Below are 24,738 nucleotides of genomic sequence, written 5' to 3'. Positions count from 1 at the left end.
ATAAGCGTATTCACATAGTTCGAGTCGAGGTAATGAAACTGTTTTGAGTGGCGATACACGAGATTTGCCCCTACTACTTGCCGCTACCAGGAGCATTCGGTTTGTCCGTTACTGGAAATTGACCTGAAATACACAGCACAACCGTACCGCAAGAACTCGCATCGCAAAATCCATGGACTTCCACACTCGTAGTTTGATCCTAAGCACGACATAAGACGAGGAATGCGAATTTTAGAAATTTCAGGCAATTCAGAGGTTATTTTTTCCCAAAGTTTTTAACAATTTCATGAGATGGTATTTCATCCCAATCAGATTTGGACAACCATAAAAGTTGCAAAATGCGCTTAGCAAGGAAAATCATTGGAGACAAAAACCCAACCGGATCAATATGTCTAGCAATTTGAAGACAATATGTTCCGTTTTGTACAGGGTACGTTGAATTGGAGTATAACAATATGAAAATATGTCATTTGTGGATGCCATTGGAGACCTAAATCTTACAAATTAGGACCATCACTATCAAAAAGTCACATGGCATCTGTGGATCAATAGCTTTTACCGCAGATAATAATTCGGAGCAGTTGCTGGCCCATTTTCTCAATTCAAAACTCCCTTTTCAAGCAAAGAGATCAGCTCTTGTTGTAATTAAGAATGTCTTTTCACTGTCATCCGGCTAAAACCTTGGCCGCTAGAGGATGATTATTCGCTCAAAAGAGGCTAATTCTTTCAGGTTCTTAAGGCTAAATAAGGCGCAGAAGATTCTCCAAAAGTGACCCAATTTAAATGGTATTCCTTGACAGAGTATTCCTTGATCGGTTCGAAAAAACGCCAAAGAAAAACGTTGATATTTTCTATATTCTGCTTGATCAGTAGTTGGCAGTACAGTCTGTTTAATGTCGCAAAACAAATACGTATGGGTATTATCGTAATCTTAACAAAATAGAGGACAAGTTTTGATGCAGTTTAGGTCCAGCAAACAGTGTATCATTCAAGCTTAAACCCGCGGTACCCTTTGCGCTAGCGTCGAAAACAACACGAGTTTAGTAGAGACGCTGTATTATGGAATATTTCTCGTGTTTGGAGATGTGAAACGTCTGCTGTCATTATATCTGACTAACACGAGTAATGTTAACTCGTTCTCTTTTATTTAATTGAACTATTTTCTATTCACTTGCAATGCGCTTGACACATTATAAATCTTTGACACGAAATCACCTATTTTTGAAATTCCAAAACTCATTCCTAATTCACCTTCTTATTTGATATTAACAGGTTTTTTAGGTCAACAATGAAACCTGTTGTTCTCGCTCAAAGTTTAAACTCAGATTTCTCGAAACTGGCTGGATAAAACTTCGTTCATCCTTAATTGCTGATTATCGGAATTTTGGTAGAACGTGAAAATTGATTAAAATCATAATCGATCCATTAAAAAAAATGTGGTAAATGTCGCTGGTCCGAAGTTCTAGGTCCTAAAAATTCGAAACGACTATCTAGAGATAGATTTTTTAACCTTACGTGATATTCCAAAATTCCATATTTGTAGCTTTTACCTTGCGGAAAAAGGTAGACCGTTTCGAAACATTTGGAGTACCCTGTACAATACTATTAATTAGTTTTTATATTAAGTATATAGCCCCATCTGTGTTTTGTTTTTGTTGAAAGCATTTCTTTGCAATATTTTTTCTTAGCCTTGATGTCAAATGAGCATTTCGGAAATATTTGAAATTTTATACCTGCATATTCACTATGCATATTAAAAACATGCCATTTAATTATGTTTCTGTTATGCAGAGTTTTTCACAATAATATACAGGGTATTAAACTTTTAAATTTTTTTCTTATAGTTTTTACAGTTTTTGAAATAGCTCAATTTTGGACTATATGTTGACATTAGCCCTACGTAATTGGATAAGTTATATTTTTCACGTACGTTATGAATGATGCATGACAAATACTTGAAAGCGTTAGGATATCCAAAAATATAATAATTTACAGGGTGTTCCATTTAAAATAAGCTAGTTGGTGCCTACTTCCGATATAAAACCGGAAGTGCTAGAACCACTGTAAATGTTTAGATTTAGAGCCCGGTGGGACACCCTGTATTGAAACAAAACTTTGTTGAAGCTGTCATCAAGACAGCATGTGTTGAAATAAAAAAGTGTTTTTGGACCGTAGTTTATATAGCAAACTTCGGTTATTTTTTATGCATTATCGAGCTCTGAAATATAACGCATTTATCGTGGAACACCCTGTATATTTCACTATAAGAAATAATTATATTACAATGTCTATTTTTAGCTTCCTTTGAGAAAGCAGACAAAACTGTGGAGGATATACTAAACACTGAAAATTCCGATTCAGTAGCGTCAGTAAAAAGTGTGTAACGAAGTTACTAATTTTTCGCTGATTTAGTTAAAATACGCGTGACCTTCACGGCTGGGTGCTAGACCGCGGGCCGTCGTGGCGTCGATTCTATCGGGACCGTCCGGGGCCGTTCGAAATGGTTCGTGGGGCGCTGAGAGTGGGTACCGGCCACTAACAGCCCCCACCGTGGGTTTTGTGTATAAAAGAAGGCCCCGAGCCGGAAAATGGGGATTCTTCGATCATCAAAAGATCGAAACCACCAGCTAAGCCGATCCGTGCCGACCGTTATCTCTTATCCTCCGCGAATTTGTAAGTAAAAAAATAGACACATACCGACCGTCCGGTATTTGTTCTGTTTGCTGTTTAAAACCCGTACCGGTAACTGTAGATATTTTAATAGACTGTAATTGGGGCATTTTCAGTATTTTCCCGGGGTTTCCGTTTGGGGAATTTCAGTATTTCTCCGGGGATTTTCATTTGGGGCATTTGCTATATTTGTCCGGGATTTTTCATTTGGGGCATTCACTAAATTTGTCCGGTGGATTTTCATTTGGGGCATTTGCTATATTTTTTCCGGGGTTTTCCGTTAGAGGGTATTTCTGGTGAAAACGGCGCCGGCTTCAGTACCTTTGTTTGTGAAACAGTCAGGTAATCCTTCTGGTCCTGTTCCTGTTTGTTGAACACCGGGGAAACGGTGTAGCAAGCGGGAACGGTGAAACCTGTGACTCGTTTGCTTAGCTCCGGGGAAACGGAGCAGTAAGCGGGTTTGGGGATACTGGAGGGATTAGCGGCTGTGTGACTGGCAACGTCACGAGACTTCAAACCTCTGTTGCATGCTTGGGGAAACAGGTGTGCAACGGAGGCTCTATTTGTCGAACCCCGGGGAATCGGGGAGAGGCACCTAGAGGTTAGGTCGAGTGACGGGAACACCGCTGGTCACGTAATTGGGCCTCATTGGGTTTTGGAACGAATATCGGCGCTGAATAGTCAGTTTTACATAACCGTACCGTACCGCCGTTCTTTCACCGTGTCACAGTCAGTCTTAATCTACCGTAGTCAGGCTTATCAGTATGAAGGGTCCGTAGGTAGTTTTCATTATCGTTACACGCTTTCCCCGTACCACCGTATAAGGTAATTTCCGTTTCATTGGGTATTCGTTACCGTGAGTATTTACTGTAAGTAATGAGAGCCGTAATACAGTGCAATTAGTGAAAACAGTTGTTTAATTTTGTTTTCTTCCCGAACCCTTTGGAAACTTTTCTCCAGCTGTCTAAAGGCTACCCAGGTACCGCAAAGTGGACCTTCAGCCACTATAAATAACGAAGGTGGCGCCCGAGGCAACGTAACGAAGAAAACCGCGAGAAAAGCGCTACAAGTGCTATTGTGCGCAAGGAAGCATCCACCAAATTGCCTATATCTGGCCGTTTTCCAGAAAATTCGAATTCAGATGACAGGAATTCTGATTCATCTGACACTGGCATGTCTCAAAATAAAAAACAGTTTGCAATTGATCGAATGGGAAAAAAGCGGCGCTATTCAGATTCAACATCATCATCAGAAAAGTCTGAAGTAGCAATCAAGAAGAAAAGTGCTTAAACGGGGTTTAAAACCGATGAAAAATTTGGACAGTGGTAGAAATGTTAAACATTTTGAGAGGCAACTTGAATCAACCATCTTAACTGAAATTAATACTGCTGATGAGAGCAATTCATATATCACCATTGCTCATAGTCATAACGTTAACAATGATAGTGTTCAAAGTCCACTACGTAAGTATTAGCTTGGTTTATGTAGTTAAGAGTAAAATAAAACAAAACTAAGATAACGAAAGCAACGAAATGCCTGCTCTAAGTGTTTTGAATGTGACAAATAAAAACGCAAAACATAACATCAAAATATTACATCAGGTATTTCATGTCACGTCATCTTATTTTTGATTGATTTTCTTCATAGTTTAGAAGTGCTAAATATTATCTTTCTAAAGCTAGTGTTTAGAAAAGTTAATATGTCCCGCTTTTCATGAGTATACCCTGATATCTAAGTTAATAATAATGCCATTTATTTTAAATTATGGTGGTGCTTGCATGTCATGACATACATCACGTCTGCAGAGAAATGAAGTGTTTGGCATAATAAACATTTTATTTACCATTGGCGTGCTGTGTTGGGTGGGGGTAAAAAGGGGTTGATTTTTGGAAAAATATATTCGTCAAAAAAAAAATATAAAAAATATATAGAAATTGACTCTATAAAAAAATATAGAGTCAATTTTAGTTAAACTTTTTCTACCAGATTTAGATCACCCTTTACCCCCCCCCCCCCACACAGCACCAGCACGCCAATGGTAAATAAAAATGTTTATTATGCCAAATACTTAATTTTTCTGACATACAATCACCACCATAATTTAAAGAAAAATCGCATCATTATTAACTGAGATAATCAAGCTGTACTCATGAAAAGCGGGACACACTGTATATATATATACATGCATTTCTATCTTAGTCGCCTCCATACATAACACAGGCGCCCAAGCCTCCACTATAACCGCCATAGTTACAGGAGTGTATTTTGCATGATTACGCTTCATAATTCAAGGTCTTTCATGGGCACAGCAGAGGGGTAAGGAAAACTATAAGGAAAAAAGTTGTATATACGGTATGGGTTTAAATGTAACCGGCCTCCACGATGCGGCGGTTTACTGGCCTCCGCGCAATATACAGCGCCATGTGGAACCGACGCATGGGTCACCGACACAGTTGCCAATTTTATCTGTCTGGTTCGCCCACTGATTTGGCCTTGACAGCTAAAAATAGATTTTTTGGAACAGGAACTTATTTTAATATTCAGTCCAGCCGTATTTTCGTTCTTTTTCGATCGCTATAGGAGCCACATTAGACAGTTTGTGGTGTTCTATATTATATACTGATCGTATAGTTTCTGCGTTATTCATTCTAGTATTAGACACATGTCTGACAATAACTGAATATAATGACATCAATATTTTTGTTTCGTTTTTAATACTTCATTAACTCAAGCAAATGATAAATAAACATTGCAATATAATTATAAATCGTTTATTAATTTATTATGTTCACTTTGACTTGCATCTCATTTTAATTATAATACGAGTCGTTGAGTATTTACAATCAATATTGTTATTATTTTATAAACGTGATTAATTCCTTAGATTAACAATGTTTATTGAGTTGGGTCATTTTTCAGTGACCTCAATTTTTCAATAGGTCGTGAAAAAGGAAATTTTCCTATTGTTTGTTTAAAACTTTAAATTCTAGTTTTTTGGGGGAAACAAATTATAGTTTTTAGGGTGGCAAATTAAAGAACGTTCTAACTTATAATGCTTATAGATTAAAAAGGCCTGTCATTTTTGTTTGACGACCAAGTAACAATTTTAGCGTCAAAAAGCCTTGCCTAAAATTTGTTCAGTCTATAAACTAAAACTTTCGTATTTTCAGTCTGTCAACTGATTTGTTACAAAAAAATCAACTTGACACAAATGTAATTTTTATAACAAAGTAAAAAAATGCTTATTATTTGATGCTTGTAGACAAAAACTATTTGCTGAGTCTAATACATATATTCATGTGCCAATATGAAGAAAAAGTTTAAAAACGTAACCTTACCAATAACTGTCTAATATCAGGCATTATGCCTAAAACACCATCATATAACTATAATCATAAAGATGTGGTAAAGTTGTATTTTTTAAATGCTTTATATTACATTATTTAAATAGTTCTATTGTTTGTAAGAAGGATTTTTAAATAAATGACACATCTAGCGAGCAACGTTTTTTCAGAAAAAAACGTGCAAGTTAAAAGTTCCATGTTTGCAAATCCGAAAACCAAAGAAGAAATTAGAAGTAGTGAACGTCAAGAAATTTGACTTGAACTTTTTCATTTATCATAAACTATGTCAAAATGCCTTTTGTGATCCTTTTCGGGTAAAAAAATGTTCAACAAAATTTAGAATAAAATGTCTGCTTTAAATTTAAATTTAATACAGCATATAACTAATCTTTCTTATAAAGAAATAAACTATTCACAAAATGTAATAAGGTAAAACTACCAATAGATGACGACCTATAAAAATTCTAAGAAACTTAAAAATAAACCCCCAGTCGAAGGGTCAAAATATTTGAGAAAATTTAAATCAGTATAGTTTGTCCAAAAACAAGTTATTCTCAATGAAACTGATGTACTACCTGCCATAAATATGGACCAAAGTTTATTTAGAGTATGGCAGCCGGAAATCAGTGTGAAGAGAGAGAGAATTAGCTATGTTTGGAAGAAACTGAGTACCAATGTAACTTTGCGATGGTCAGCTATTGGCAAGGTGGCCATGTCATCTTTTAGTAGAGCATGTTGTCTATTGCTTAAAACGCATGCCATCTTTTAGCAAATTGGGAATATTTATGTAAGGGATAAACACACTTCAAAATAAATAAAAGTTATAAATTTGTTGTCGAACCTTTTATAAAAAAAACTGCTACATAGGTCGATAAAAAGCTATGGCAAATTAGTGCATACAATTTGTTTAAAAACATAATAATTTAAAACTGTATTATTAAATGTTTACATTTTATCTTCAGAGTGCCACATATAGGAATGATTACTTTAGTATACAGGGTGTTCAATTTTAAAGCAAATCTTTTCTATACCAGAATTTTCTGGGAAAGCCGGTTTGAACCGACACTTATTTTTTTCAATTCGGCAAGACATAAATCCGTATGCATCCGCGGGACTTCAGGTGCAGCACACTGTATATTAACTTGTCTTAAAATGTTTTTATCTGTAGCTTATTGTAATTTGTTGTTGCATCGGATGGCGCTAATACAAATTACATGCAAAAAAAAATGTGAAAAGCCTAACATATTTTAACAAGAAGGGACATAATTCTTTTGATGTTGGGGTGATGTTTTTGGCTGACCTCGAGTTCCCTTTGGTAGGAAACATGTTGCCGGTTGTCTCTTTCTTTGAAATAAAAATGGCATCCAATTATCAGAATCAAATATAATATAAACTAATTTCTTATAATCATTGTTTAATTCTTTTGAGTCCAAGTGTTTTAAGTTCGCCTATTAATCATTGGAAGATATTAGTCCTTATTAACTATTATTAACTTTAAACCGATGTTTCAAAACAAATATTTGATGTGGTCTGAGATACGGCCACGTTTTTCAACAACTTGAATGAACAACCAATAAAACTCCTGATATTTAACGGCCAAAGCCGATATCAGTCGCTTGTCAATTAAACTTTGGTAGGAAGAGTCCATCTCTCTCTAATTCGCTTTCTCTTTTCAACTGTCTGTTCTTGTTACATAGCTATTCTTTGATATTAGCTACTAAATAGTATTCAAACAATATTGTCTTAAAGTTTTATCGCAATCCATTCAAGAATGGTATACTTTTACTACTATACTTTTATTTTACTGGCTCTTAACCTAGTACATAATTACTGTCAAATTAAATGAACGTAAAAATGTAAAACATGACTTCTGTCCATTTGAAAATTTTACATTTTTGGCTGACATTTTCGTACAACAAAATACTGACATTTTTCACAACCCTTAGAGAGCTTGAACTAAGACTTTAAAATAGTAAAAGCTAATTAGTTAGATAAGTTTAAGTTGGTTATCCTTCTAAGTTACTTTTCAAAAACTGCACTCCTACTAGTCAATTCTTCTAATGGTGGAAGTGTTCGAATTAAGGTGCAACACCATAAAATGTAATATTAAAATAGACATTACGCTTGCAAGTTTGTGAATTAAATTTTAAAAACCTCTAAACGTGTGTTTTGAGATACCATTCAGGCCTATTATTGTATATGACACAACTAAAGTTCTAAAATGTTCCCAGCTATTAAATGAACTAGTTTGTATGCAAAAACGTCTAGTACAATATTTCTTACCCTGTATTCTGTAATTAATAAAGAAATTACTTTTATTAAAAATCAATCTGTGCATCTCATCTTATGAGAAACGGTTTTTCGAACCCCTCTTTGCTGTTAAACGTAATTTTGGAGATTCATGTCGTTCAAAATAACCAGAAATTTTGCTGTTTCAAAAGAAGGTCGAAAATATTTAAATTTTGGGTTCTTTTCCAAGTTAGCGCAATATCAATCAAAATCGAAAACTTATAATAGACAGAAAAGCACAGAATTAAAAAAATTAAGTCAACCAGTTGATCTCTACTTCCGACATGAATAAAAGTGCCTCTCTCTAGAAAATACATATTCTAAATGAGTATGCCAAGTCAGCTTTAGTTTGAGACATAACTTTTTAAAAGATCACACATTCAATTAATGAAGCCGATATTGGTGCGACACTCTGTATAAGACAGCAAACTAGTTAGGACGCCCAGTATATATTAATATAAGTTAAGTGGCCTTCAAATTGGTTATGTACTCTCGATCATTTGGCATCCAACCCCCTCACTCTTATATGCAACTACAAAATTTGGTATATGCTCTCGATCAACTGGCCTTCAGTGAGTAATGCCGCGGTGTTGCCGCTTTTTTGAGTCGGATTAGCGGTATTTCATGCGGAGTTGATGCCGCACAGGACATGTGTCGTTTGTATAAACGTATGAGATCGCTCCGCCACGTGGTGGAATTTTCGTGAACTACATTGTATAACTGTATATGTGTATTGCTAAAATGGCCTCCGACATAATTTTGCGTACGGCCTCCAGGAGGCCAGAGAGACATCCTGAGAAATTATTAAGGTTGATTCGTATTGGCCTCCGATTTTTCGAATTCGCCTCCGTTTGGAGGCGTGTGCGAATGTTAAACTATGCGAGTCGGAGGTGTATATGTCACAAGTACACAGTACTACTGCACAAAGCTTTGTCAACGGAATGTTATTCTTTAAGACAATAAAGCAATTTTGATTTGATTTGAATACTTCTGGTTGGAAAAACGGAAAACCAATGGGAAAAACAGCTCACTACGGCAATCAGGATACTCAGAAGATAGAATAAACCGGGCAACCGGACATTCACCAGCTTCCATCGTACTTGGGTACGAATTACCGATGCCAGGAGAGTGGAAAATTCAGTGTGAATAAGTTCCGACGCACCCAGAAAAGTGCCCACCAACAAAGACGCCAAAATCGGAAGATTCGAGCCAAACAGCTGGAATTCGTCAACAAGGAATTTCCCAGACCGCCCAAAAATCAAGTTTTACCGCGGACAAAAGGTAAACTTGAGAAACCCCGCACATGGTGCACTCTCTACACCATGGCTAGGACCTGATGAAATCAGAAAAGTGGTGTCAGACGTTATCTACGAAATCGAGCCGCCCCCGAGGAAAACGTAGTGAACTACGACCTGGTGGACCAGATTCCCGTGACGGACGAAGAAACCAGCGAAGACAACGACCTGGGGGAGCCGCAAAACCTAGCCAGAACCCTAGAAACCGACGAGGAATCGATTTCTAGTGAAAAAGCGGCCCCTACAGCGCAACAGAACACCGATGACGGTCTGGACGACGAAACGTCGGAAAAACACACCGCAAGTGTCCCGGTGTCGTTCAGCTAGCTCCACCCTGAAACGACCGTTCGTGACCGTTGGTGTCAATACAGGCGAAAAATGGCCTAAACAAGGAGGGGTTACGCGAACAAAACTAGTTGCAGCAGTCAGATTTTCGCAGTTTACGCCGAGCAGTTGAACCGGACGGTCGTCAGTGTCAACCGTGTTCAAGTGCGTTTCGTTAGCGATTTCAGTGATTCACACGCGAGAAGTGTCAGTGACAGCTACAGTACTGCGAGGATCTCCCGAAAGGGATTACTCCCAATCATGTCGACTACGTCGATGCCGACGAAAAGCTAGAAAAAAATGGAAAAAACGCTACACAAGTACACCAAGTACATTAGCGAGCAACAAGCAGTAATCGAACAACTCCAGAGCAGCTTGAAAGCCCAACAAGATGAATTGAAAGAATTCAAAGCTAGGTATCAGGAACTCGAAGAAGTCAATAAACACCATCAAGCAACCATTAGAAAATTGCAAATTAAACTACATAATGTTCCAGAACAAGTAATTGAAACCGATAACAACACTATGGAAGAAGATTTTCCCCCGCTTAACTCCCAAAAAACTAGAAAAGGACAGCTTCTCCAGAAACTAACGCCTCAGTGTCTCAGCGTCAAAAACAAAAATGTCAATCAGTAAGTACTCCCATAGTGAATAACTCCGCGCAAAATCCAACCCCAGAAAAACTCAAGGAAAAAATTCTCCCAATAGTCTTGAGAACAAGGAAATATTTAATAAAGTCACCGTCTACTTGAAAGACGCCCGAATCAATTATGGAAACGTAGTCAATAAGCCAGAAGGAATCAAGCTACATCCACCAACCATAAATGACTTCAAATTCATTATAAATTTCTTTGAAAAAGAAAAAAATCCTTTTCATACTTTCCAACTGGACGAAGAAAAGCAACTTCATATAATACTTAGGGGAATCCTAGAAAATTGACCTGAGGAGAAAATCAAAACAGATTTGGAAAATCTTGGCTTCCACCCCTCAAAAATCCAAAGATGGCGATAGAAAGATGGAAAACCAATGCCCTTGGTACAAGTACTTCTCCCAAAATCTGAAAAATCAATCTTCCAGCTTACAGCGATAGACAACATGACAGTCAAAGTAGAGGCGCAACATTCAAAAACCAATTATACTGTCACGAAGGATAATAAATCAAATTTATTACTTGAGCGGAAACATTAAAATTGTGGAATGCGGTCAGAGTGCAACTGCAATTATGATGCATTTGCTGAATTGCGAAATAATGTGGAATGTTTTCCAAGTACCGAGGGTCGAAAGGTCGTCACGAGTTGTCGGCTAGACGAGGCCAGGTTGGGAGTTTTGATGGGTGGAACCAGTGTCTGGAATGCTATAAAAAGGAGGTTGTACCCTAGAGAGGGGTTCAGTCCAGTTCTTTCCAGTCAGTCCAGTTTTGCTGTGCACCACGTTAGTGACCGAACCGCAAATGTAAATTAGACATGTCCGTAACGCTCAAGTAAAGTTAATCGTGAACGCGCTCCAAAGTGACCAGCGTCTCTCCAAGATTCTGTCTTCTATAGAGATGTGAGTATGTTTATTGTACTTCTATGTTGTGTATTAATTTACACCTGGTTTATTATGATTTTATTGGGAGTTAGTAACGTTTTCGTTGGGTTAGGAAACCTGTTATTTTATTAGTTAGTAAGTTAGGAGTTGTTAGGTTAAAGTACTTATTTAATAGAACTTGATGGTAGAGTTAACTGTGTTTTATTTTCACGCTGAAACGAGATCCCAGGCAAATAAGTTAAACTAAATTCAACAAGTCACGCTAGTCGTGACATATGGTGGAGGTGCCTACGTTTCAGGGTGGAAAAAACATAATTTTTATCTTTTTTAAAAAAAAATCGTTCTATTTAAAATGGGGGGTTCTTTATCAAAGAAGAAGAAATTATTATTTCTCAAGCGGGTAATAGCGGGTTTAAAATAATCGTTTAAATTTTTGTCCAAAAACTTGAAAAATCGAAATAATTAAAAATACTGCCAAACATTTCGTATTAATTTTACATGAGTGAACCAAGTGACAAATCACGAGTACAAACTCGCAGTAGAGCTCAAAGAGTATCAGACAAAGAAAAATTTGTTTTGCAACAAGCACTAGCCCAAGGGAAAAACCCCGAAAAAGTCTTAAAAGAGTTGAGAGAGTTTAAACCCGCGCATCATAGCTCAACTGTCGGTTTCCCTGCTTCTGTACAGGCATCGATATCTGCAGGTGCCCCAGAATTTGACAAAACAACTTCTATTTTCAGTTTAACAAGTAGTGAGGACGAGAACAGCCCTTTCGAAAAAACTGTCGTAAGTGCTCAAATTGAAACCCCGCGAATTCAAACAACCAAAGCTTCGACTTCCCGAGTTCAGAAAACTAAAGATTCCAAAGCAGGATCACGATCCCCAGAACAGTTTTTTAAGCCAAGAGCTTCATTGAGTAGGACTCCGCCTAAACCGCGAGAATCAGAAGAGTTCTGGCAAGAAAGTCCCTTAGAAGTGGTAGTGCCAGAGCCTACCTCATCCCGCCCCACAGATTTATTACAAGGTTGTAATAATCTTTGCCCACCCCCTGTAATTCGAGAGAGAAACAGTGTGATACGTCATAACAATACTGCAGCAATGGCTAACATGACTTTACAGGTAGCTTTGGCTGAGCCAAAAACTCCAGCCACACCAAAGTTTACATGCCCACCTACATTTAACCCATCTATAGACTATGAAAAGGCAGCGATTGCAAACAGCTGGTCGGAAAACCACAAAATTTCCTACTTAGCAAATTTCTTGGAAGGCCCGGCTCAGACTTGGTTTGATGGTTATATTAACGAACCGGCAAACCAGGCAAAAACATGGACAGTTATAAAAACGGACTTTTTGAAAGAATTTTCTGGCGAACAGCCACTAAGAAAATTAAAGTTTCGATTAAATACACGAAAACATCAAGACAATGAGGATGTTAAAAAATATTATTTTGATTTGCTTGCGTTGCCAACAGAAAAAAAATGATCGGGTATATCAAAACCCAAACGAAAGAGGACAATTTCGTCAATAGGAAGCCCTAACGAGATTGTCCACCTGTCATCATAGGGCGTCAAAGGAGGGTTATTGTATGTGCATTTAAAAGTAAATAATCAAGAAAATGTAAATGTCGTTCTAGACACCGGAGCGTGTAAAAATATTGTTGATTTATATTATATTAATAACATGTATCCTTTGGAAAATGAAGTTGAATTAATTACTGCAGGCAGTTACCCTCTTACACCTATTGGAAATTCACAAGTGACGATTGAAGTTAATAATAAAGAGATACGCGTTGAAGCATTAGTGGTTAAAAATTTGTCCAAAGCTCTAATTTTGGGACATAACTTTTTGACGACGACAAAGTCAGTCATTGACTATAATAACAATAAAGTGACATTGCAGCATGGTTCGGACAAATTAATCCTAAATTTTGGAGATTATGATTCAACTGAAGAATGCGAGCCACAGCAAGACTTGTTCGTAAACATAGCAAACGAGTCAACAGTAAATTCCCTGAAAATTACCGTCGCCAGCGATTACGTGTTGAAGCCCGGGAATGATATAATTTCCCCTATTGAACTTGAACCTACGACCGTCTGACTTAGCGAAATATTGTTTTATTGAGAAGGACAGTTTTTTACGACCGAGAGGTCTTATTTGCGTAGGATTACCGTTTTTGCAGAATGGACATTTTTATATTAAGCTTAAAAATGTCGGTCATCGTAGAATTTTTGTAATAAAAAATTCCACGATTGGTAATCTCGAGAAAACAATTAAAATGGACATGACAAAAATTCCAGATTGTTGTATTAATGAAACCGAAAATGAGGACGAAATAATTACCATGAATGACCATAATCTAAGTAATATAACAAACTTAGGATTACAGAATAAATTGCAAACGCTACTTGCGGAGTATAGTGACGTTTTTTCAAAAACACCAAAATATATGGGGAGAACAGATGTAATTGAACACGAAATTGACGTAGGAAATGCTAAACCTATAAAACAAAAACCTTACAGGGTAGCACAAAAAGAAAGAGAGATAATAGATAAGCAAATAAGGGAAATGGAACAATACGATATAATAAGGCAAAGTAACTCGCCCTGGGCAAGTCCCGTCGTACTAGTAAAGAAAAAGTCTGGAGAGACGCGATTTTGTGTTGATTATCGCAAGTTAAACAATGTAACAGTAAAAAATTCGTGGTCAGGATCTAATATTGAGGATATTTTGACTTACTTAGGAAACGCCCAGTATTTCTCATCGTTAGACATGTATTCAGGTTATTGGCAAGTCAAAGTAAAAGAAGAAAGTAAGCCACTTACTGCCTTTACAGCGCCAGGTCACGGATTATGGGAATTTAATGTAATGCCTTTTGGGTTGTGCAATGCCCCGGCAACATTCTAACAATTAGGGGATGTAGTGTTTAGAGATTTAAAATGGAAAGAAAGTTTTAATTTACATGGACGACATTATAATTTTTTCTGAAACAATAGATGAACATTTGGAAAAATTACGTAAAGTTTTCAATAAACTTCGAAGTGCAGGCCTAACGTTAAAACCTAAAAAATGTGAATATCTAAAAGAAAAAATTAATATTCTTGGTTATACAATTTCGACAGATGGAATTTTTCCTGATAAATCAAAATTAGTTTCAATTGAAAATTTTCCAAGGCCAAAAAATGTAAAAGGTGTACAAAGCTTTTTAGGACTTTGTAACTATTACCGGAAGTTTATAGAAAATTTTGCAAAAATTGCACGCCCCTTACATGATCTGACAAAGAAACAGAATAAATTTGATTGGCAGGACATACATGACAAAGCGTTTGAAACACTAAAACAGAAATTAATTAGTGAACCAGTGTTGGCACATTTTCAGCTAAACAAAGGGTGTGAATTAAGAGTAGATGCATGTAAAGATGGAATAGGAGCTATATTATTGCAGGAAGACACAGGAAATAAGTTACACCCTATCGCTTACGCAAGCAGAAGTCTTAGCAAAGCAGAGAAAAATTATTCTATAACTGAATTAGAAGGATTAGCAGTTATATGGGCACTTTCATACTTAAGACACTTTATTTATGGTAAACCTGTAAAAATCGTAACTGATCATCATGCTTTATGTTGGCTAAAGACATTAAAAGATACCACAGGTCGTTTAGCCAGATGGTCATTAAAACTGTCAGAATTTGATTACACGGTGTGCCATAAATCGGGGATTGCACACAAAGACGCTGACTGTGTAAGTAGGTATCCGGTACTGCAACCAGATACGGATAAACACGACGTTGAAGAAATACCAACATTTGTTTTGGATACTCGTAATATTGAGGAGTTACAAAAGAAAGATGAAAAAATTTCCCAAATAATAATGACAATCAAAAACCCGGAAAATGCTACAATTGGTTTACGTAAGCAGGCAAAAAACTTCAGGATTGAATCCGGAATTTTATACCGAGTAAATCCGAATGATTTAGGTCGAGATAAGCTACTAGTAATACCACAACAGTTAGTGGGAGAAATTTTGTATTCTCACCATTCGGAACCGCTGAGTGGTCATTTGGGAATAGCAAAAAAGCTATCAAAAATTAAGCAAAGGTATTATTGGCAAGGGTTGCAAAAAGATGTTGAAAATTTTGTTAAGGGTTGTCCAGATTGTAAAGCTAGAAAAGGTCAGCAAAATCAAAGACCGATAGGATTTTTACACCCAATTCCTGTGGGAACACCATTTGAAAAGGTGGGGATTGACCTTTTAGGTTCTTTTCGCCGAAGTAGCAATGGTAAAACCATGATAGTGGTAGCAACAGACTATGCAACACGTTGGGCAGAAACTGAGGCGTTACCAAGTGGAAAAGCAGGGCCCGTAGCAAAATTTATTTTGGAAAAAATAATTACGAGGCATGGAGCGCCTAAGGAATTATTAAGTGACAGAGGAAAAGTGTTTCAATCAGAATTGGTAACAAAACTAATGAAAGAAATGGGCACTACAAGTCAATTTACAACGGCATATCACCCAGCAACAAATGGTCTTACGGAGCGATTTAATAAGACTCTTGCAAATATGTTGGCAATGTATACCAACACAAATCAGTCAAATTGGGACCAATACTTACCACATGTAACTTTTGCCTATAATTCAGCGAAACAAGACAGCACGCAATTCTCACCCTTTATGCTAGTATATGGACGAGAACCTGTTTTACCAACTGAAGCAAACATTATGCCGCATGCTGAATCTCTTGATAGCAATCAAATTAGGGAAACTAGTCTGGCAATATGTAATTTTGCTGCTGAAAATATAAAAAAACGACAGGATATAGACAAACTGCGTTACGATTGTAAACATAGACATGTGGAATTTAATGAGGGTGACCAAGTGAAAGTTTTCACCCCAGTAAGGAAAGTTGGAAAAAGTGAAAAATTGCTGCTTAGATGGTTCGGACCTTATTATATAAGACGAAAAATGTCGGACGTGGACTACGAGATACAAAAAGGCAGATCAGACAAAGCAAAGAGAGAGGTTGTTCACGTAAGCAGATATTACCCTATTATGATCCATGGACCCCAGAATGTATACCTCTATCAGGTTAAAATAAGTAAAGAATAGATACATAAAAAAAAAGATAATAAAATTAAGCACCAAAAGTTTTATTGTCAGTGTAGACAGTTACAAAAACACATTATAGAAAATTCAATAATGTTGGTGGTGGAAATAAATGCGGTGACCAGTACCATTTATGGTTACTTGGTCGCCAGACCACCAAGTTGGAGAATTGCTGGAGGTTGTCTCCTCAATATTGTTTTCCATTGTTGGGGTAGCGACCCCATTCAGGAGCCGCTCTTTTCGGACCGGGGGCGTCGATGGCCTCGTTGGCATAGGTGACCCCCACGGGGAGGTGTTCGATGAGGGTGGTGGATGTGTGACACCCTGGTTGCGCTCAGTGGACGGCGAAGCGGACCTGGCACCAATGTCCCTGTCGTTGTCGGACCAAAGGTCGGCAAGCCCTTCACCAGTGCGGCGCATAGTTAGGAGTCTCCGGAAGTGCTTGAGACGACAAGCCCTTCCAGACCCAGTTTGGTTATCATTTGGGGGCAAAGATTGTGGATCTTTAGTTTTGAAAAAAAGGGAAAAAGAACAACAAATTGGATTACTTTATAATGTAAATAACAAAGCCAACAAATTTACTTACGGTTCATGATGTAAACACTAAAGACGAGGAGAAAAAAACACGAGCCCCTACACTCAAATGGAGTTAAAAGAAGTATGACTGCAAAGGCAAAAGTAAAGGACCGTTTCGTCCATAAAATAACAAAACTGCTGTGAATGCAATGCTGTATAAGTAAAATAAATAAACGATAATAAGGCACCGTCTATCCCTAACTGACATAAAGATTGTAACACTTAGTATACAAAGTAATAATTTTGTTGAAATGAAAATATTACGTTTGTTGGGTACAAACTTCACATACCGAGTTGTACCTAAATTTGGAAGTTACTGAGCTCAGGGATTTTTATTCTCTTATCCGAGTCTGAATTTAATGGCCAATTGAAAAATTCACGAACGGATATTAGTCTAATTTTCCGCAGTTACACCAAAAGTGTGTAAAATGATTATCTAAGCGCGCGTGTTTCAAGTTATTTGACTACAATGGAAAAAATGATATAATTAAAATGGCATACTTAAAAAAAAATACGAGGGACGTTAAATATATCGGGAAATGCCATAGGTGCCGAACAAGTAAATACTAGAATAAATATAAATGTCAGGGGTATGTGATAATGGGGGGATAGACAGATTAAAGTAACGAGTTTTCGTTTTATTTTAGTGTTGGATATTTTTGAATACCAGCATAATGTATTCGGTCGAAACAAATGCATCAAATGAATAATATGCGACCGCACGCGTCCCGTAAAAGTGCTGACATGAAATTAAGAGAATATAAATAATTTCATCGCTGTGATTTGCATTTTAGTTAGCGAAGTACCGTGATAGTACCGCGAGTGCGTTTCCTTGAAAAAATACCGATCGAGAGTTTATAAAAAAATGGAGTGGATTGTGATGTTTCTATATTATGCCCGATGTGTTTCGGACATAAATGTCAAATTACATTTATATGACATGGCTTTATACCATTTATGGGAATTACATCAAGAAATACAGCGACCAGGAATAGTGTATTTGGGAATCACAAAGGCGTTACTAGCACTTTGGACCCAAATAATTCACATGGAATACCAGATGATTCATATTGATTTAATGATGAGACAAGGAAGAAACCCTACGGAAAGTTGTGGTTGTGCAATCTGCGCACCTCCGAGGGTGCCATTCTATCAACCAAGACAATTTTGGGAAATTTGGGAAAATCTGTTTGTGGATGGTTGCGCATGCAATGTTTGTGCGTACAGAAGGAGTTCACAATTCAGGCGGCGTGAACTACATCAACCTCCCCGACCCCATTTGCAACCAAGAATGATGGGACATCCATTTAGGGTGCCATCAAGAAGTGAACCTACATTAATTGAAGTGCCGAGGGTGACTTTGCGACCGAATTGGAACCCCGTTGAGCCACCACCAAATACAGCAAACATGACAAATTGGACTTGGCAGGTGACTGCCACGCCTTTTCGAAGACGAACAAATCATACACGTGTACGTGGTACGGCACCATATCAAGGGCCTATACGTGAGGAAAGAAATGAAGACCAGTTGAACACTGATCAGGCGAAACTCGGAGAGACCCAAACCGAACAAGACAAGTGAAACAGTTACTGTTCAATGTATTATATCTATATTATATATTGTATATTTAAATTTTATCTATATATTAATGACTATTGTAGCACAAAGAAAATAAATGATGTTTAACCATTTTTCTTGTTTAATTAAAGGTAAGATGGGTAAAGTTAATACAGGCGTAATACTTTTTAAAGGCGTCAAGTACGTCACTGTTATTAATATGATAATGATGACACAAGCGTTACCCTGACCTACCTCAAAACCGCTGCCAGGACAAAATAAACCGAGTATAGGTTGTTTACACTACTTAGGTAGAGTGCATTTCAAACCATATGGTCGTTAGACAACCGTAAATTTTGTTTTGTGTTTACGTTTTGATAATTTACTTTCATATTTTTGTTTACAGATAATCTAGGGAAGAAGCAATCAAACGTTATCGTCAATTTATTTTTTGTTTTTGGATAAATAAAATATTTCTCCGCACGGATTTGAAATGAAGTTAGAACGTTCAATATGTTCCAGTTTTTAGAACAACTTAGTTGATATGGAAATTGGGACATTAGTTAAACATATGCAGAAGTTATTGCAATCGGTTTGAGGTATACCAGTGAATAAAATTCACTCGGTTGAAGGTTATTAATTTGATTGAGATATAAAAGAAATATGCGTGTAATATTATATATTATTATATGTTATTATTAAGCCTTAAGTAACGCATATTAACCTTTGTTCTTATTTTCATTACATGTAAAAACCGCTTGAGGGAGCCATAAGAAGCCAATGTACTAAGTGGCGCTGTGCAAAGCCAGTATTGGACGACCATTGAAGATGACATTTAACCGTATCACCAGAGTCAACCACATGATGAAAATAAAACCTAAGCAGGAAGGACTATGAGAAGGACATTGCTAGGCTTCAGCTACTGGAATATTTGGTGACCAGAGGAAGACGATGTGTTAAGTCATAGACAGGGCAATGTATGATTGTGACAAACATTTTTGTGCGAACAATGACGCAATATAAGTCGCAACATCAGAGATACTTATATTAGAGTTAAATGATGCATATTTAAGGGCTACCCAAGGTTTCTAATGTGTTATGTTAATTTAAGGGTTACTTTAATGATTAGGATTACTATAATTTTTAGGTACGACGAAGCGATGACGGAAAATGTAGAATAAAAGCTTTTTAGAAAATATATGATAAAAAAATTAAAATTAAAGTCAAAATTTTCGCTTACTCCATTTTTCTAATAATATTATAATATAAGGCTAGCGATAACTTAGATTAAAAATTAGAATTGTCAAATGTAGGAATTACCTCTCTTGGTTTAAACTGGAGGACCAGTTTCATGGAGGAGGGGCAAATGTCACTAAGGATAATAAATCAAATTTATTACTTGAGCGGAAACATTAAAATTGTGGAATGCGGTCAGAGTGCAACTGCAATTATGATGCATTTGCTGAATTGCGAAATAATGTAGAATGTTTTCCAAGTACCGAGGGTCGAAAAGTCGTCACGAGTTGTCGGCTAGACGAGGCCAGGTCTGGGAATTTTGATTGGTGGAACCAGTGTCTGGAATGCTATAAAAAGGAGGTTGTACCCTAGAGAGGGGTTCAGCCCAGTTCTTTCCAGTCAGTCCAGTTTTGCTGTGCACCACGTTAGTGACCGAACCGCAAATGTCAATTAGACATGTCCGTAACGGTCAAGTAAAGTTAATCGTGAACGCGCTCCAAGTGACCAGCCTCTCTCCAAGATTCTGTCTTCTATAGAGATGTAAGTATGTTTATTGTACTACTATGTTGTGTATTGATTTACGCCTGGTTTATTATGATTTTATTGGGAGTTAGTAACGTTTTCGTTGGGTTGAGAAACCTGTTATTTTATTAGTTAGTAAGTTAGGAGTTGTTAGGTTAAAGTACTTATTTAATAGAACTTGATTGTAGAGTTAACTGTGTTTTATTTTCACGCTGAAACGAGATCCCAGGCAAATAAGTTGAATTAAATTCAACACGTCACGCTAGTCGTGACAATATTTTATTACGTTTTCGTTGTCATTCTATAATTATTATTGGTGATGTTGAGAAAATGTACCGCATGGTGTATGTCAATCCTGCACAAAGAAATTTGCAACGTATTGTCTGGCGCAGTTCTGCTGATTCAGTTCTTCATCATTTTCAGTTAATCACCGTCACATATGGTACTAGTTGTGCGGCTTTTCAGGCGATTCGTTCTTTGCAGCAAATAGGGCTGGAGAATCGTCAAAAATATCCTGAATTGTATGAAATTATCATGCATGATTTTTATGTAGATGATCTGGTTACTGGTACGGACAGTATTGACCAGGCTCTGCACATAAAGCATGAACTAACTAACTTATTTGAGAAGTATGGGTTTAAGTTAAGGAAATGGGCTTCCAATTCTAACTCAATAGTTTCACATTCAGATGAATGTCATCTTAATTCTACCTATTCAATACGTGATAGCGAAATTCATAGAGCCCTTGGCCTGGACAGGCACTCTCAGAACGACATCTTAGCATTCTCCGTGTCACAGCTAGAGTTTCCTACAGGTGTGCCCACCAAACGGTCAGTATTTTCTTTGATTTCTAAATTGTTTGATCCCCTTGGATTACTGGCGCCTGTTACCATTAGGGCTAAGATTCTTATGCAAAAATTATGGGAACTTAAGCTACAATGGGATGATCCATTGCCTGAAGATAAGGTCACTGTCTGGCGGACTTGCTGACGGATTTGCTGCTCAATTATTAACTTTGGAAAATATAAAAATTCCACGTCATGTTTTGCTTGATAACCCAATTCATATTGAGTTGCATGGTTTTTCCGATGCATCCCAATTAACTTATGCTGCTTGTATATATGTAAAATCATCCGATGCTTTAGGTAATCATTGTTGTTCTTTATTTACATCCAAAACTCGTGTGGCTCCTTTGAAAACCATTTCATTGCCTCGTCTGGAGTTGTGTGCAGCTGTTTTACTATCTCAGCTTTATATGATGGTGAAAGAGTCCGTAAGATTTTCATGCAAAAATTTATTCTTGTGGTCAGACAGCACTATAGTCTTATCATGGCTAGACTCTTCTCCAAATACTTGGCAAGTATTTGTAGCTAATCAAGTATGTGAAGTACAAAAGCTAACACATGATGCAGTGTGGCGACATGTACCAACTGAATCAAACCCTGCTGATGTGGCGTCTAGAGGTATTAATGCAAATGATCTTTTGGCATATGACTTATGGTGGCATGGACCAAAATGGTTACTTAGTCCATCTTCTAATTGGCCTAATCTTCAAGTAAAGCTTGATAAAATTGATTTAGAGCGTCGTTCCTTGCAATCGCTAAATGTAGTAATGTCTGATACCAGGTTTTTCCAGAGATACTCTAACATTCACAAGCTTATCCGTATTTGTGCGATATGTCTTAGATTTCGTAACAATTGCAAGAAATCAAATAGACTTGTCGGAGAATTAACAGTACAGGAAATTCAATTAACTCGAATAGCTTTATGCAAGGTTGCTCAAATGCAATCATTTCCTGCTGATGTGTTGTCTATACAAAATTCTAAATTATTAGCTAATAATTCTAAATTGAAAAATTTAGATCCGTTCCTTGATGAGCATGGTTTATTGCGAGTGGGAGGACGAATTAATAAGGCAAATTTAAATTTTGAAAATAAGCATCCAATAATTTTGGGCTCAAAGCATCCTTTAACGACTTTAATTAATTCAAGTGAGCATTATAAACAGTTACATGCCGGTTGTCAGACATTATTGGCAACATTACGTCAACATTATTGGATTTTGAACGGTAGAAATGCCGTACGAAGCGTGTTACGAAAATGCATTGTATGTTTTCGAGTCAACCCTAAAGTCATGGTTAAGAAAATGGCTAGTTTGCCCAGTGACAGAGTTCTTGAAAATAGACCCTTTATGATAGTAGGGGTAGATTTTGCCGGTCCATTTCAAATTAAGAATAGTAAATTGCGAAATAGAACCATTATTAAAGCTTATTTATGTGTGTATTTATGTTTTACGACCAAGGCCGTACATTTAGAAGTGGTTAGCGATTTAAGCACAGAGTCATTTCTAAAATGTTTCAAGCGCTTTATTTCACGCCGAGGTATTTGTAAGAAAATTTATAGTGACAATGGAAAAAACTTTGTAGGAGCTAGCAATGAGCTAAAGAAAATGTATAAAAATTTAGAACTTTTATTCCAAGATCGTGTTGTCACAAACTTTTTCTTGAAAATGAAATTGAATGGAAATTCATTCCGCCTCATTCACCCCACCGTGGAGGTTTATGGGAGGCAGCAGTAAAAAGGGCTAAATATCATGCCGTAAGAATGGTGGGTAAGTTAGTTCTTACTTTCGAAGATTTGCAAACTATTTTTACCCAAATAGAGGCTATTCTGAACTCACGTCCTTTAATGCCCCTCACTAATGATGTTTATGACTTATCAGCCCTAACTCCTGGACATTTTCTGGTAGGTCATTCCTTAAACCTCATTCCCGACACAGACTTTACAAAGATACCTGAAAATCGCCTGAAGCAATTCGACGTGCTAAAGTCAACTATACAATCATTTTGGAAAAGGTGGAGTGAAAATCCGGGAGAGGGCCACGTGGAGGCGTCGCGCCAGTTCGTACCCATATCCGCAGCAGGTCTCCAAGGTGAAGAGCCAGCCTCTAGTCGATAGAATAATGTAGGTAAGGGAAGTCGGCAAATTGGATCCGTAACTTCGGGATAAGGATTGGCTCTGAGGATCGGGGCGTGTCGGGCTTGGCGAGGAAGCAGGAACTGGTTGACGAGCCGGGCCTGGGCGAGGTGACGGTTTCGGCCTGATCCCAGCTCGGTCCCGCGCCTTGGCCTCCTGCGGAACCGCTTTGCTGCGAGGCCCGATGAATTTCGGTTCGTCGGTGTCCTCTTCGGCCGCTATTTGACGATCAGCTCAGAACTGGCACGGACCGGGGGAATCCGACTGTCTAATTAAAATAGAAAATTCTAATTGAATTAGTGACGCGCATGAATGGATGACGGACGTGTTCTAAGTTAGCTCCGTTAAAAATCGAAATTACAGCGGTCATTCTAGTGCGATTACGAAGATATTTGGTGGGCGGACACACATAGTGGTTGCTGAGGTGGTGTTCAAGTTTGGTCCGATTCCGTTAAGGGATGCCCGAGATTTGAGTGGATTTTGTTTCGAAAAGGGTGAGTGTTTTTACCCACAAGATTTAAGGGTGTTCCCGTTAAGGGAGCCCAAAAATATTTGGTGTGCGGGTGTGTCAGGGGGGTGTAAACCTACCCTGAAAATTTGGTAGAAAAACAACAAGGGATTATCAAGATATTTGTGGATTTGCGGAAAACGTCAGAAAAACGTCAAATATCCGGTTGCGTCAAAGTCGGTAAAGAAAGTGGTTATACGGTACATGAACTGATAGAGCGGGGCCACGTTATCGACCGTTTTCGACGGTTATCGACGGTATAAGTGACGGTTATACCGGGTTTTCTGCAAAAACCGGTTTTTTCGGGATTTCGAGGGGAAGGAGGCGTCGGAGACCCCTAAAAGGGGGGTGTTTTAGACGTTTTTGAACACGCTGGATACGATCCCGGTGTCTGTTTCCTTGTGGAAGACCGGGAAACGGGAGTAGTTTTTTCGGGAAGAAGAAGACAAGGGTAGAGAGTTTTCTAATTTATTTTTTTACCGGTATTTTACCGGTAAATTGGTGGTATCACCTCACAAAATCACAAAATGAGTGAGGAGAAGATGGAGGCAGCACGCAGTAGCATGGAGGTGAAGATTGAGGCGTTACGAAGGAAGAAGGCGGAGGCAGAAATGGCGCTCAACAAATCATTGGTTGAGTTACAGAGGCAGAGGGATGAGCAGTTCAAGGGGCGAATAGACAGGGCTTTAGAAGAGGATCTTTCGGAGGAGGAGGGAGATTGTGAGATAGGGGGTAAAAAAGATAGTGTTGTAGAAGTAGTGGGAAATGTTAGTGATAAGGAAGTTAGGATTAGTTTTAATGAATTGG

At 37.7% G+C, this 24,738-nt stretch overlaps 1 long non-coding RNA gene across 1 annotated transcript in view; it reads left to right on the top strand.

Moving 5' to 3' along the window:
* Positions 1-23,648, top strand: part of LOC145735650 (uncharacterized) — a 123,821-nt gene extending 100,173 nt beyond the window's left edge. The window contains exon 2 of the long non-coding RNA XR_014179718.1: positions 23,323-23,648. This is a non-coding gene — a long non-coding RNA (uncharacterized LOC145735650). The remainder of the gene's footprint in view (positions 1-23,322) is intronic.
* The last annotated feature ends 1,090 nt before the right edge of the window (positions 23,649-24,738 follow it).

The sequence above is a fragment of the Ips typographus genome, linkage group LG11 (genome assembly GCF_016097725.1).
Source record: "Ips typographus isolate SLU linkage group LG11, UJ_Ityp_2.0, whole genome shotgun sequence".
NCBI lineage: Eukaryota > Metazoa > Arthropoda > Insecta > Coleoptera > Curculionidae > Ips > Ips typographus.
The sequence above is the reverse complement of the archived record's forward strand: the minus strand, read 5'-3'. Positions and strand labels throughout refer to the sequence as shown.